This window comes from Erythrolamprus reginae, chromosome 1, assembly GCF_031021105.1.
Source record: "Erythrolamprus reginae isolate rEryReg1 chromosome 1, rEryReg1.hap1, whole genome shotgun sequence".
Taxonomy (NCBI): domain Eukaryota; kingdom Metazoa; phylum Chordata; class Lepidosauria; order Squamata; family Dipsadidae; genus Erythrolamprus; species Erythrolamprus reginae.
In genome coordinates, this window is record NC_091950.1 from 359,575,231 (window position 1) to 359,587,913 (window position 12,683).

At 39.0% G+C, this 12,683-nt stretch overlaps 1 pseudogene; it reads left to right on the forward strand.

Annotated features, from left to right (window-relative positions):
- Positions 1 to 680: 680 nt before the first annotated feature.
- Positions 681 to 12,683, forward strand: part of LOC139153902 (calpain-8-like) — a 57,406-nt pseudogene continuing 45,403 nt past the window's right edge.

Below are 12,683 nucleotides of genomic sequence, written 5' to 3' on the forward strand. Positions count from 1 at the left end.
ACAAACAAACAAACAAATAAATAAATAAATAAATAAATGTCTAGTCTAGTGAAAAGAAGACAAAAGGAGACATGATAGCAGTGTTCCAATATTTGAAGGGCTGTCACAAAGCACCTGAAGGCAAGACAATACGCAACAGATGGAAACTAATCAAAGAGAGACACAATCTCGAATTTAGAAATTTCCTAACAAAACAGTCAACCAGTGGAACAGCTTGTGTTCAGAAGTTGTGAGTGTTCCATCACTGGAGGCTTTTAATAAGAGACTGGACAGCCATCTGTCTGAAATGGTATATGGCAGTGATGGCGAACCTTTTTTTCCTTGATTGCTGAAAGAGCATGTGTGTGTGTGTTATTGCACATGCACAAGTGTCCACACCCAAAACTCAATGCCTGGGGAGGGCGAAAACAGCTTTCCCTGTCCCCTGGAGGCTCTCTGGAGGCCGAAAATGGTCTGTTTCCCAACTTCTGGTGGGCCCAATAGGCTCATGTTTTGCTCTCCCCAGGCTCAGTGTGCCATCTGTGGCATCCGTGCTATATGTTCGCCATCACTGGTATATGGTCTACTGCTTTCACAGGGGCTTTTACTAGAAGACTTCAAATGTCCCTTCCAACTGTGATATTTTATATTCTGTATTCTAACTGAGTGTCATCCTTGTTGCTTCCTGTTTGTAAACTATCATGCATGTAAGAGTATGGGTAAAAGCAGTGATGGGCTTCTACGGGAACGGTCAGGAACGCAGTGCCGGTAGCAAAATTTGGAGCTCCACCCCAGGGCACCCAATTTGCACTGAAAGATGTTGAAACAAAATGCATAAGCCACGCCCACAGTGTGGTAGTAAAAAGGTTAGTAGCCCGTCACTGGGTAAAGGCTTCTTTACCCTTGCAGACACGAGCATTGAGTTTATATTGTGGCTCTGTGTTCCCTGTGCTCTGTAGGGAATCCTGAAATCTACATCGACCGGGGGGGGGGGGTTAAATCTGGTTCCGTTGGAAGTGGACCAGAACCACCCTGGATCAGTGGGGAGGAAGTGGGACACCATCAGTTACCTGGGAGGGGTGGCAACCCTCACCCAGGAAGCCGACATAAAGCCCTTGACCTATGGCACTGGAAAATGGCTTCAAAAAGCTGTCCAAGCCGCGGCAGCCACAAGCAGTCTGTTTGACTTGTAAAAGAACATGTATACAATAGGTTGTGACTGACTGGTGACTACTTACATCAATGCAGAATAATGCAATTTCTGTAAATGTGCATTTAAGCACACCTGTAAGCCTGCCATTTTTTCTATGCATTAAAGCCTTCAAACAGCAGGTGATGGGCTTATTTGTTTTAACAGTTGTTTTGTCTTCTTACAGCCTCTTACAATCCCCCCCACACACATTGGCTTTTGCACAATGGATTTGAAAGCAACCAACAATCTATAGTAGAGGCCAAATTTCTAGATAATAAAAGCTAGATGCTTATTTCTTGTTCATGATATGCCCCAGATGTCAAAATAATTTAGCTTGGCCTTGGTTATTAGGTTACATGACTTGGAACAAGGAATTGCTTGGTTAATCTACATTTATCTTTTTCATAAACTTTGATGTTTTCAGGAGACTGTTGGCTTTTGGCAGGTGTTGCAAGTTTCACCTTAAATGAAGGCATTTTAGAGTGGGTTGTTCCCAATGACCAGAATTTCCAGAAGGACTATGCTGGGATATTTCATTTCAAGGTACCACTTCTGTTTTAAGCTATATACATCTGGTGATATTATTAATTTAAAAGGGGTGAAACGGAAAGTAGGAGAAAGTTTGAATAAATCTAATAACGTCACAGAAAAGGCAGAATACTGCCCATCAGATACCTCAAGAACCGCCTTCTACCGCATGAATCCCAGTGGCCAATAAGGTTCCACAGAGTTGGCCTTCTCCGGGTCACATCGACCAAACAATGTCCCTCCTTGTCTTTTGTAAATACTCAAGACCCACCTATATCGCCAGGCATGGGGGAACTGAGACACCTCCCCATGGCTTTTATATTTTATGTTTTTGGTATGTATGTGTTGCATGATCTTTTAATTGTTGGGTTTTATATATTGTTCTCTTTTAATATTAGATTTGTTGCAATGTTATATTGTCTTTGATTATTGTTGTGAGCCACCCCAAGTCTTCGGAGAGGAGCGGCATACAAATCTAATAAATTATTATTAATTATTATTATTACTATCTTTGTGTTGGTATAGTTTTTATTTTATCTCATTGACAAAAGTTGCCTTTTCTGTGGAAATATTATTGTATGCAAAAAGATGGTAAAATAATGAAATAGCTAGAGTAGAAGATTGGATTATAAGATTAATCTAATTTGAAGCATTGGCAAAGCCGACTGCTCTGTTGAAATACCCCCACCAACAGTTTTGAAAGTGTGGAAAACTTGTGTGGGTATTTTACTGAAAGAAAAAAAAAATCCGGATCTGGGAATTAAAATAAGTATTTGATAGAAAGGAGAGCTGAAGGGGATAACAGTTTTCCTTTTCTTTCCTCTGTTAATCCTATATTGCAACTCCTTCAGTGACTTCACATTGCAAATCTAGCAGGTATCTACACAGAAAGATAAAGTTAGGTAAAAAGATGGCTCATTAATTCCCATGAACTCTTCTTGAAGAGGTCTTGTCACTGTATGGATCTTTTTCTTCTCTTTGTGGCCAGTTTTGGCAGTATGGAGAATGGTTGGGTGTTATTGTTTATGACCTGCTTTCCACCAAAAATGAACAACTAGTCTTCTTGTACTCAAAAGAACGCAATGGGTTTTGGAGTGCTTTATTGGAGAAAGCCTAGGCCAAGTAAGTTGCAGCTAATTCTGAGACCATTCCTATTAATAGCTCTCGGGATTCAATTATTAATTATAGTTTGCTTGTGAATTGTATCTACTGCTACCAATGAATCCGCAGTAAGGATAATTCAATGTTTTCTGCACAGTGAACACTCTTGAGTGGCACTTTGAAGAATAATACATTTATTATGGCATATATTTTCAGGGAATACAGTCTAGATGAGGGGAAAATTAATTCAGTTCTTGTTGAGATAAGAATTACCAAATTAATATGCAAAGGGGTTATTCCACCTTCTCAGAAATTTCTGATGCAGCTCTCTGTGTACAGATATGCATGTGTTAAGGGAAGTACGCATAAAGTGAATTTATTAGTGGGAGGAATATAAAATAGCAATGTAGTAAGGGCTTTCACATTACTTTGGAGTTCACTAAAAAAAGGGAAATAGCTAATATCAAAACATTATTGTACTGAGCCCTTATATAATCTCCCCTAATAGTCTCACAGATATGAGTGCATATTTTGTTTCTTTCCTCAGACTGGATTGGACTAGTTTGAAATGGATTCAGAAAATTAAATTTTAATTTAAAATTAAGTTTATTAAATACAGTTACAACATTAATCATGCTATAGCATAGGATCCATACTTCCTACTGTAGAACCATTCTCAAAAATGCAAGTTTGAGACTGGCTGGCAGTTGTTTAGAATGGCAGTAACCAAAGGGGTTTTTAAAAATTGCAAATATGTCCTTGCCTATTTCTCTCACGCTCTTTCTCCCTTCTTTCCTTCCTCCCTCTCTTTCAATTTACAGTGAACACATAATTCATCCTGCCCTTCTTTAACTAATATGGATGTCCTTCCTACTAATTTTTTCACCTTCTTAAGGAGCATTGAAATGTTTGCTCTGTTTGCTGTCACAAAATAAACTCTAGAAAGGGAGTTGACATGTGTTGGCCAGGTCAGCCCAATTTTTCTTCTACCCGCACTCTAATTGTCAACTTTATTGTTCTTAGCTCCTGAGAAATGAAAAGGACCTGACCTGTACGTATTTAAGACAATCGCCCCAGCTAACTGGCTTATCTCTCAGTTTTCTAACTGTTTTCAAATGATTACCAACTCTAATTTTCATAATATTGAAGATTCCTTTAACTTAATCAGGAACAGAGATGTTATATACCGAGTTGGAAGGGATCTTGGAGGTCTCCTAGAGCAGTGATGGCTAATCTTTTTATCGTCGTGTGTCGAAAGCCTGTGCACGCCTGCGACCATAATGCAATGCATGTGTGACACCACCACCTCGCGCAAGGGGTGAATTCAAAATTTTCCCCTGGTTCTGGGTGGGCATGGCTTGGTGTTCATGTGAGCACAACTTGCAGCAGAGGCTTCCCTCCCCTTCCCTCTCTTCCTCTTGCGACCCACTGGCTGGCTATGGCAGGGCCGGGAGGGTGCGCACGAGAGGAGGGGGGGAAGCCTCCTCCACTCATTCCTCTGCCAGCCCAGATTTCCAAAAGGAAAAAAGAAAAATGGGTAATGAAAAACCCCAAAGAGAGCACAGAGGGCTGCAGGACTTTCTATACAAGTGAGAAGAGAAACAGAGACAAGGAGTGAGGGAGAGAGAGAGAGAGAAGGAGGGAGGAAGGAATGGAGGGAGACTGGCTTATGGGTGAGCATCTTGGCGAGGAATAAATTGAGCTGAATCTGTCTTCCTTCACTCTCTCTCTTGCTGTCTGACGGGCGGGAAACAGCAGGCAGCTACTTCTGGGTTTGCTTTCCAGAGAGAGAGAGAGACTGTGTGTGGGGAGTGCTGTCAGGAGCAAGTGGGGCAGGGAATGGACTCCAGGAGAAGGAGGGGATCCATTCTCCCCCATTGTGATGTGCGCTTTCACTGTGTTCTAATTGTCAGGAAATCTCTCCTTATTTATAGATTCGTTATCTCTTATTTTTTTGTCCAGGTGCTTGGGAGAAAAGGTTGGCCCTCTCTTCCTTGTGGCAGCCCCTTAGATGCTGGAAAACCCCTAGTCTTTTTCATTAAATTTGAAATTCCAGCAACTGTTCTGCATGTTTTTTTACCTCCATTCCTTTAATCATCTTTGTTGCTCTTCTCTGCACTCTTTCTAGAATCTCAACATCATTTTATATAGATGTGTATATGTATGTGTAAAATATGACTTCAGTAACTGAGTTGTCGAAGCGTGGAATTCATTACCGGACTCCATAGTGTCATCCCCAAACCCACAACACTTTACCCTTAGATTATCCATGGTTGACCTATCCAGATTCCTAAGAGGTCAGTAAGGGGCGAGTACAAGTGCACTAGAGTGCCTTCCGTCCCCTGTCCTATTGCTCTCCTATATCTCCTATACCTTTCTTCTATTCCTATATCTCTTCTTCTATTCTTTCATTGATATGTTCTATTACTATACCTTCTTTTCTATTCTTTCTTAGATATATTTTACTATGAGTATCTCCTCTATAACCTTCATCATGTATTTTACTATGTGTATATAGATATATATCCACTAAAACCCTCATTGTGTACTGGACAAAATAAATAAATAAAATATGTAGATACACACACACATACACACAATCCACAAAACTACTTTCTAATCTGATTTCTTTTAGATTCCAGTGTATTCATATAATTATAGAACCATGAAGTTTAAAGCAGCCATTTAGGCTACAGACTACAAATTTGTTGCTCAGTTCAGGATTGCAAAGTATGTTTGTTAGAAGCATTCATACTCACAGATACCTTCCATTCTGATTTACTAATTTGTACTCATGAGGTGAAATAAGAATTTATGTAGCTCTGTTATTGGCATGAAACTATGACATCCTGAGCTGCACTAAATGAAGATACGTTGGTGTGAATGTTAACATCCTCCCAAAGGACAAATCGACAGAAGCTTTGAGAAAATTTCTAGTAGGTTAAAAAACAGAATGGTTAAATAGCAGAAATAGTAAAAATCTCCATCCTGTTTCTGCACCCTTTCTCTTTGATAGTTGTAGACAGTAATCTATTAAAATATTAAATGAATATAATTACACACACACATACATACACACATACACATAACTATTACTACTTTATAATCTGATATGCTCCACTTGAATATTGGAGCATACTGGACAGGATTTCTCAATAAAAGATGGATCATAAATGATCATGCAATTCTACTTATCAACCAATTTGTCTGAGTTTATTATAGAATTGGAAACAGTAATTTTTGGAAAAATGTTAAATCATTGGTTTTACTAAAGGGATTTAATTGTTCATATACTGTACTTGTTTAATTTATATTGTTGTTCCTTTTTTCTTATTTCTTCAGTGTAGATTGAATGGTTCTTATGAGGCTTTGATTGGTGGAACTTTGACAGAAACCTTTGAGGATTATACTGATGGGATATGTGAATTGTCTAATCTTAATTCACTTCCCCATAAATTGTATCAAATAATCCAAAACGTTTTGCAAGCTGGTTCTTTGATGGGCTGCTTCATTGTAAGATGGTTACTTTTCTTTTCTTTTTATGTCCTTGTTTGTGTTCGTGTTAAGACAGCTTTATGCAGTCCATTACAGCTTGATTTTGAGAATGTAATGAGTAAATTGATTTGATGTCCAGTATCCTACTTGATGTCAAAGCAGTGCAAAAAATGTGACTTCTGTGCTGTTGTGCCACGAATTTCACCTTATAATTGGTGATACTATTAACAAAATATGTGCTTTCTCCACAGTGCGGCAGGATGCTGGTAGTTGCAATTAGATGAAACATTAATATAGCAAGTATTTATGCCAGATAAATTAGAGAGTTTATATGGACTTGAGTGAACTTTGGATCAGATTAATAGGAATACAATTGTTCTCTGTAAGAGGAAACCACGTGCACCTCCACAGATGAAAAAAATTGCTATTTTGAACCATATTGATTCCTCAGTAGCTATTTATTGTAGTCTGGCATTGCTGTCCTTTGTTTACTCACTGTAGACAATTCGGAAGACGTTGCCATCTTGTGGGAGTCATTTATTGAGTGTGTGACCTAATGCAGATATTTTAAATCTGACAAGTTTACTGTATTTTCACAAACATACTTTGAAAACCTGGGGAAATTGATACATGCGTAGGAGTTTCAATACACAAAGCGCATTTCCCCTGATGTTTTCTGGCATAAATTGCTGCTTTTGGAAATGCTTTCTTTTATAAGAAATTGCTAGCTATGTGTAACTGTGTATGTGTCTGTATAACAAAAAAAATAAGAGGAAGTTACCTCTGTTACTATTTATTTTAGTCCTGCTCTAAAACATCACTGTGTGATGGAATCCTTTGGAGCAGAGTTTGAATAATACAAGAACATGAAAGGCAGGGAACATTCTCCCTTTTCCACCAGTACAGGAAGAGAGTCCAACTCCTTGCTGTGATGTTAGAGTTTTAGCTGAAGATTCTGGCTGGTGGATTGCTTGAATCTACATTTTCTGCTAATACTGTATTATGAAACTGTTTAAAATAACAAAAACATAAGTTACGACTACCAGCAACATTACAGCAAATCCACCTTTTACAATCATCTAGGCAATTCATGCATTTTTCGCCTTGTGAAACTAAACTCTTTCCAAATCCAAATGTCTTCCCTCTTCAATATAAGTTGTTGTGCTACTTTTTAGATATGCCCCATTTTAGTTCAAGGAATCACATCCTTTAGAAGTAGTCTTTGGTTTACATCTATTAGTTGAGCGATCATTTAAATTTATGTCTGGAGGACAGAAGGAAAAGGGGGGACATGATCGAAACATTTAAATACGTTAAAGGGTTAAATAAGGTTCAGGAGGGAAGTGTTTTTAATAGGAAAGTGAACACAAGAACAAGGGGACACAATCTGAAGTTAGTTGGGGGAAAGATCAAAGGCAACATGAGAAAATATTATTTTACTGAAAGATTAGTAGATCCTTGGAACAAACTTCCAGCAGACGTGGTTGGTAAATCCACAGTAACTGAATTTAAACATGCCTGGGATAAACATATATCCATTGTAAGATAAAATACAGGAAATAGTATAAGGGCAGACTAGATAGACCATGAGGTCTTTTTCTGCCGTCAGTCTTCTATGTTTCTATGTTTCTATGATGGCATTAAAAAAAATGGCCTAACAAAAGGTCTTCAATGTTGCAGCCATCATTTATTTATTTATTTAATTGATTGATTGATTGATTAATTAATTAATTACTTAATTAATTTGTATGCCGCCCCTCTCCGTAGACTCATAGAACATCATAGTGTTCCCATAGTCAAAATTTGGAAACTTAGTGATTGGCCCACATTTACAACAGTTCAGGGAAGGAGTTTTCCAGAGAGTGGGTTACCACAGAGTCCAGAGATACCAATCCCCGAATCACAGACTGATATCAGTTAGGAACCGGATTGCACTGCTGGGGAACAACAGGTGAGTGAGTGAAGTTTCATCTGTATTTTCATTTGCTCCCCAGTGTTAGCATCATTACCTCTGCTCTATCTCAGGACATTGGGCATCAGATTCTCATAGGCGCATAAGCCCTCCTATAATATGCATGCAAAACATCTAGGTCAGTGATGGTGAACCTATGGCACGGGTCCCACAGGTGGCACACGGAGCCATATCTGCTGGCATATGAGCCATTGCCCTAGCTCAGCTCCAGCGTGCATGTGCGTGCTGGCCAGATGATTTTTGGTTCACACAGAGGCTCTGGGAGGGCGTTTTGGCTTCCAGAGAGCCTCTGGGGGATGAGGGAGGGCGTATTTACCCTCTCCCAGCTCCAGGGAAACGTTTGGAGCCTGGGGAGAGTGAAACACGAGTCTACTGGGCCCATCAGAAGTTGGGAAACAGGCCATTTTTGGCCTCCAGAGGGCCTCCAGGGGATGGGGCTGTTTTTATCCTCCCCAGGCATTGAATTATGGGTGTGGGCACTTGCGCATATGTGATAGCACATGCACATGTTCTTTTGGCACCACTGATCTAGGTTGTGCACTACTTTTTTATTAATGCTTGTCATTCTGTACAAAATATTACAAAATCATGTATTTATTATTATTATTATTATTATTATTATTATTACTATAGATAGACTTCTCATTAGTTCTCATGCGTCTTCATACTTGGGATACCATATGAATCTTACAATTGACTTGTGCTAGAGGTTAAATTGATATATAAAATGTGCATTGACCAAGAAAGGATTTAAATGTATGCTTCTCTACTTCAGTTCTGTATCAACTATGGTTACACACTGCACTAACATAATGTGAGTTCTTTAGTTTTGGGCATACTTGCAAATTGTACGTAGACCATTATTTTAAGAAACAGAGTGCTATGTGAATACAACAAATTATTGTGTAAATTCAGTCATTAAGCTACTCAGCTGTCAGATACAAAGGTAAACAAAGCTATGCATCTTCCTGTAGGGAAGATATTAATGTAATTTTGTGGAACGTTGTGCTGAAAGTAAGGGCAAAAATAATACAGTATACTATGTATCTGGTATTCTTTCTGGCCTTTTCCTATAACTGCTCAAAAATTATATTTGAACAGTCAATCAAGTGACATCCAATAAAGAAAAATGTTGTATTAGTAAATGAGCAGGACTATTTATTAACTATTTATTATACGAGGCATCTCGTACTATATCTAATAATAGCAAGAAACTCATTGCTAGAAGCAGAGACAGATGATAAAACAAATCTTTTAAAGAAGATTTTTCTCAAGCTCAAATAAACACAGGGCCAAATTAGACATGACATTAAGGATATATTTGCATTTAATATGCTTGCAAAAAAATCAAATTAGCAGCTGCTGGGATAATTACTGGAATTACATCAGGCAGGCAGGGAGAGCTTAACCCTTTCTTTCATGTGGCTGCTTTGACAAAAGTTGCTAATCTAAAACTTTTTTGTGTTCAAGAAATCAGTCAAGTTTGCCTTTTTAAAGATTTGTAACACACTAAATGTAAAAGGGTTGGTTCACAGTATAAAGACTGGCTTACAGACCATAGAAATACTTCTTACTCAGTAGAGGGACAGAATGATGGGTATTCCTGGTTGGTGACTATTTTTAGGGCACTGTTATTTTTCCAAGGACTATATTTTCTTGTATTATTATATTTCTGTTTTTAATCCTGATTTTCTTACACGGTGTCAGAGTTTTTTCAGTGATTGAGGCAGCTAAAAATAAATACATGAATAAACAAACAAACATGTGGAGATTGAGTTTCAGAACTATGTGAGTGGCTGTCTATGCAATCAGTTCTATGGAATAAAAGAAGTATTTCCAATAAGCCAAATCTGATTGATGGATTTTTCACTGTATGTGATTGGGCGATTGCATCCTGCTAAATAAATAGAACCTGAATACAAAGTTGTAGTAGGTATATTAAGATATGTGATTCTCCAGAAATAAGCACAGAGAATGAACCCCAATTTGAAGTGGGAATTTTCCTTATAAAATAAGATGTTTTTCCTTATTAAAACAAAAGATGTTGAGACTCTAGCAAGAACGTAGAGGCTAAAACATGACAAACAGTTATAGGAACTGGGTATGTAGAGGGGTGACATGAAACAGTCTTCCTATATTTGAGGGGCTATCACGGAGAAGAGGGAGTAGACCTTGTTCTGCCGGCATGTTTCAACCACCTGTAATTACAGGGTAATTAGTCCAGGAGGACACACAGCACATGATAAAAGGAAAACCCAAACGTTTTTATAAACAGAAAAACAGAAACAGCTCCCTTTGTAAATGTCAAAGGGATTTTCTGGTACACACAAGGCACAGGTTAAATGCAGTCCAATTGCTCACCCAATAACTGGGAAATTGAGTCCAATTCTAAAGTCCAGAGAGTCCACACACAATCTTGAACAGCACAAAAACCACGATCTTGACGAAACAATGAATCAGATAAACTGCCATGAGGCTAAAACACCAGGTTGCAGTTTTATCTGTAGCACTAATTACAGCAGCCCCACCCAACCACAGGTAGTCTCATTTTCTCTTGTAATAATCCTTCAGTTGTTGTCTCCTCTGCATCACTCTACGCATGCGTGGATGTGTCATTAATTCTTGTTCAGAATCCAAGGATGAGACAGATGATTGATCTCCTCCTGGTCTGTCTGCCAAACTCCCCTCTTCCCTGTCACTCACACTTCCTTGGTCAGAGGAGGCTTCGTCGGCAGATTCCATCAGGAGCAAAACAGGCCTGCGGCATGTGGATGTTTCCCCCACATCCACCTCCACATTCCTTGGGGCAGGAGATGGACTAGAGCTAACCGCAACAAGACCTGTTCTCCAAAATATGTGAAAAGGCAGGACAAGAAGTAATGGATGGAAACCTATCAAACAGAGATCCAATCCAAATCTAAGAAGTAATATTTTGATAGTGAGAATAATTAATCAATGGAACAGCTCGCCTCCAGAAGTTGTGTGGGGTCCAACACTGGGGGTTTTAAAGATGAAATTGGGCCATTGGGCTGAACTTGTATATGGTTTCCTGCTTGAGCAAGGGTCCCCTCCGACTCTGTTATTCTGTTATTGTGGTATAAATGAACAGTGAGGGTTAGAAAATGATCAGTGGCCAATTTATTATTTAGATTTGAATAGCTTTTTGTATACAATGCTATTTGAATTTTGTATTTTATGATAGATTCACTTTCAATTTTTCTTCCACAAAATGCTTGTCCCTTTAAGTCCGGCCAAACCCCAAAATGTTTATTTATCCAAAGATGAACTAGCATCCTTCATTCCACCCAGATTTTCTTTGTGATTTCATGGTGACAAACACAGCTATATAGTTCTAGAAGGAAACTCTAGGAAGTAAACTTTAATAACTTAAAACTAAGGTGGAGGCCTTAGTTTTCTCCTTATTGTTGGAAGAGGATTGACAAGGAATAATAAAAGCATTCTTACAGTAAGTGAATAGAGGAGGGATGAAATAATTATGCTTATAAAAGGAATTTCATTTTTACAATTACTAGCGACATTTTTTGGATGAGAAGTGCTATAAGGAGATGGGCTATGCTTCAGAAAGACTGGAAGAATGCGGCCGCGAGAGCCATCGTGGGGCTTCCTAGATTCGCCCACGTTTCTGCAGCACTCTGCGGCCTGCACTGGCTGCCGATCGGTTTCCAGTCACAATTCAAAGTGTTGGTAATGACCTTTAAATCCCTACATGGCATTGGGCGAGAATACATCCGGAACCGCCTTCTACCGCACGAATCCCAGCGGCCGATAAGGTCCCACAGAGTTGGCCTTCTCCGGGTCTCGTCGACCAAACAATGTCGTTTGGCGGGCCTCAGGGGAAAAGCCTTTTCTGTGGCAGCCCAGGCCCTCTGGAATCAACTCCCCCCAGAGATTAGAACGGCCCCCACCCTCCTTGTCTTTCGCAAATTACTCAAGACCCACCTTTGTCGCCAGGCATGGGGGAGTTAGGATATTCCTTCCCCTAGGCCATTACAAGTTATGTATGGTATGTTTGTGTGTATGTTTGGTTTTTATAATAAGGGTTTTTAGTTGTTTTATTAAATTGGATTGTTACATGTTGTTTTTTATCATTGTTGTTAGCCGGCCCGAGTCTGCAGAGAGGGGCGGCATACAAATCCAATAAGTAAGTAAGTAAGTAAGTAAGTAAGTAAGTAAGTAAGTAAGTAAGTAAGTAAGTAAGTAAGTAAGTAAGTAAATAAATAAGATTAAGTTCTCTGTTGAAGCTGGAAGTGGGGGAAATATTTTGGACTCAGGAAGATTGTGTGAACCATTTGGAAGGGTGCTTTACAAAATAATGGAAGAGTCTCCCCCAACTCTCTGAAGCCTAGGATTAGTCTTAGCAATGATACATCTGAAAAGGCTGTAATTGAGATCACA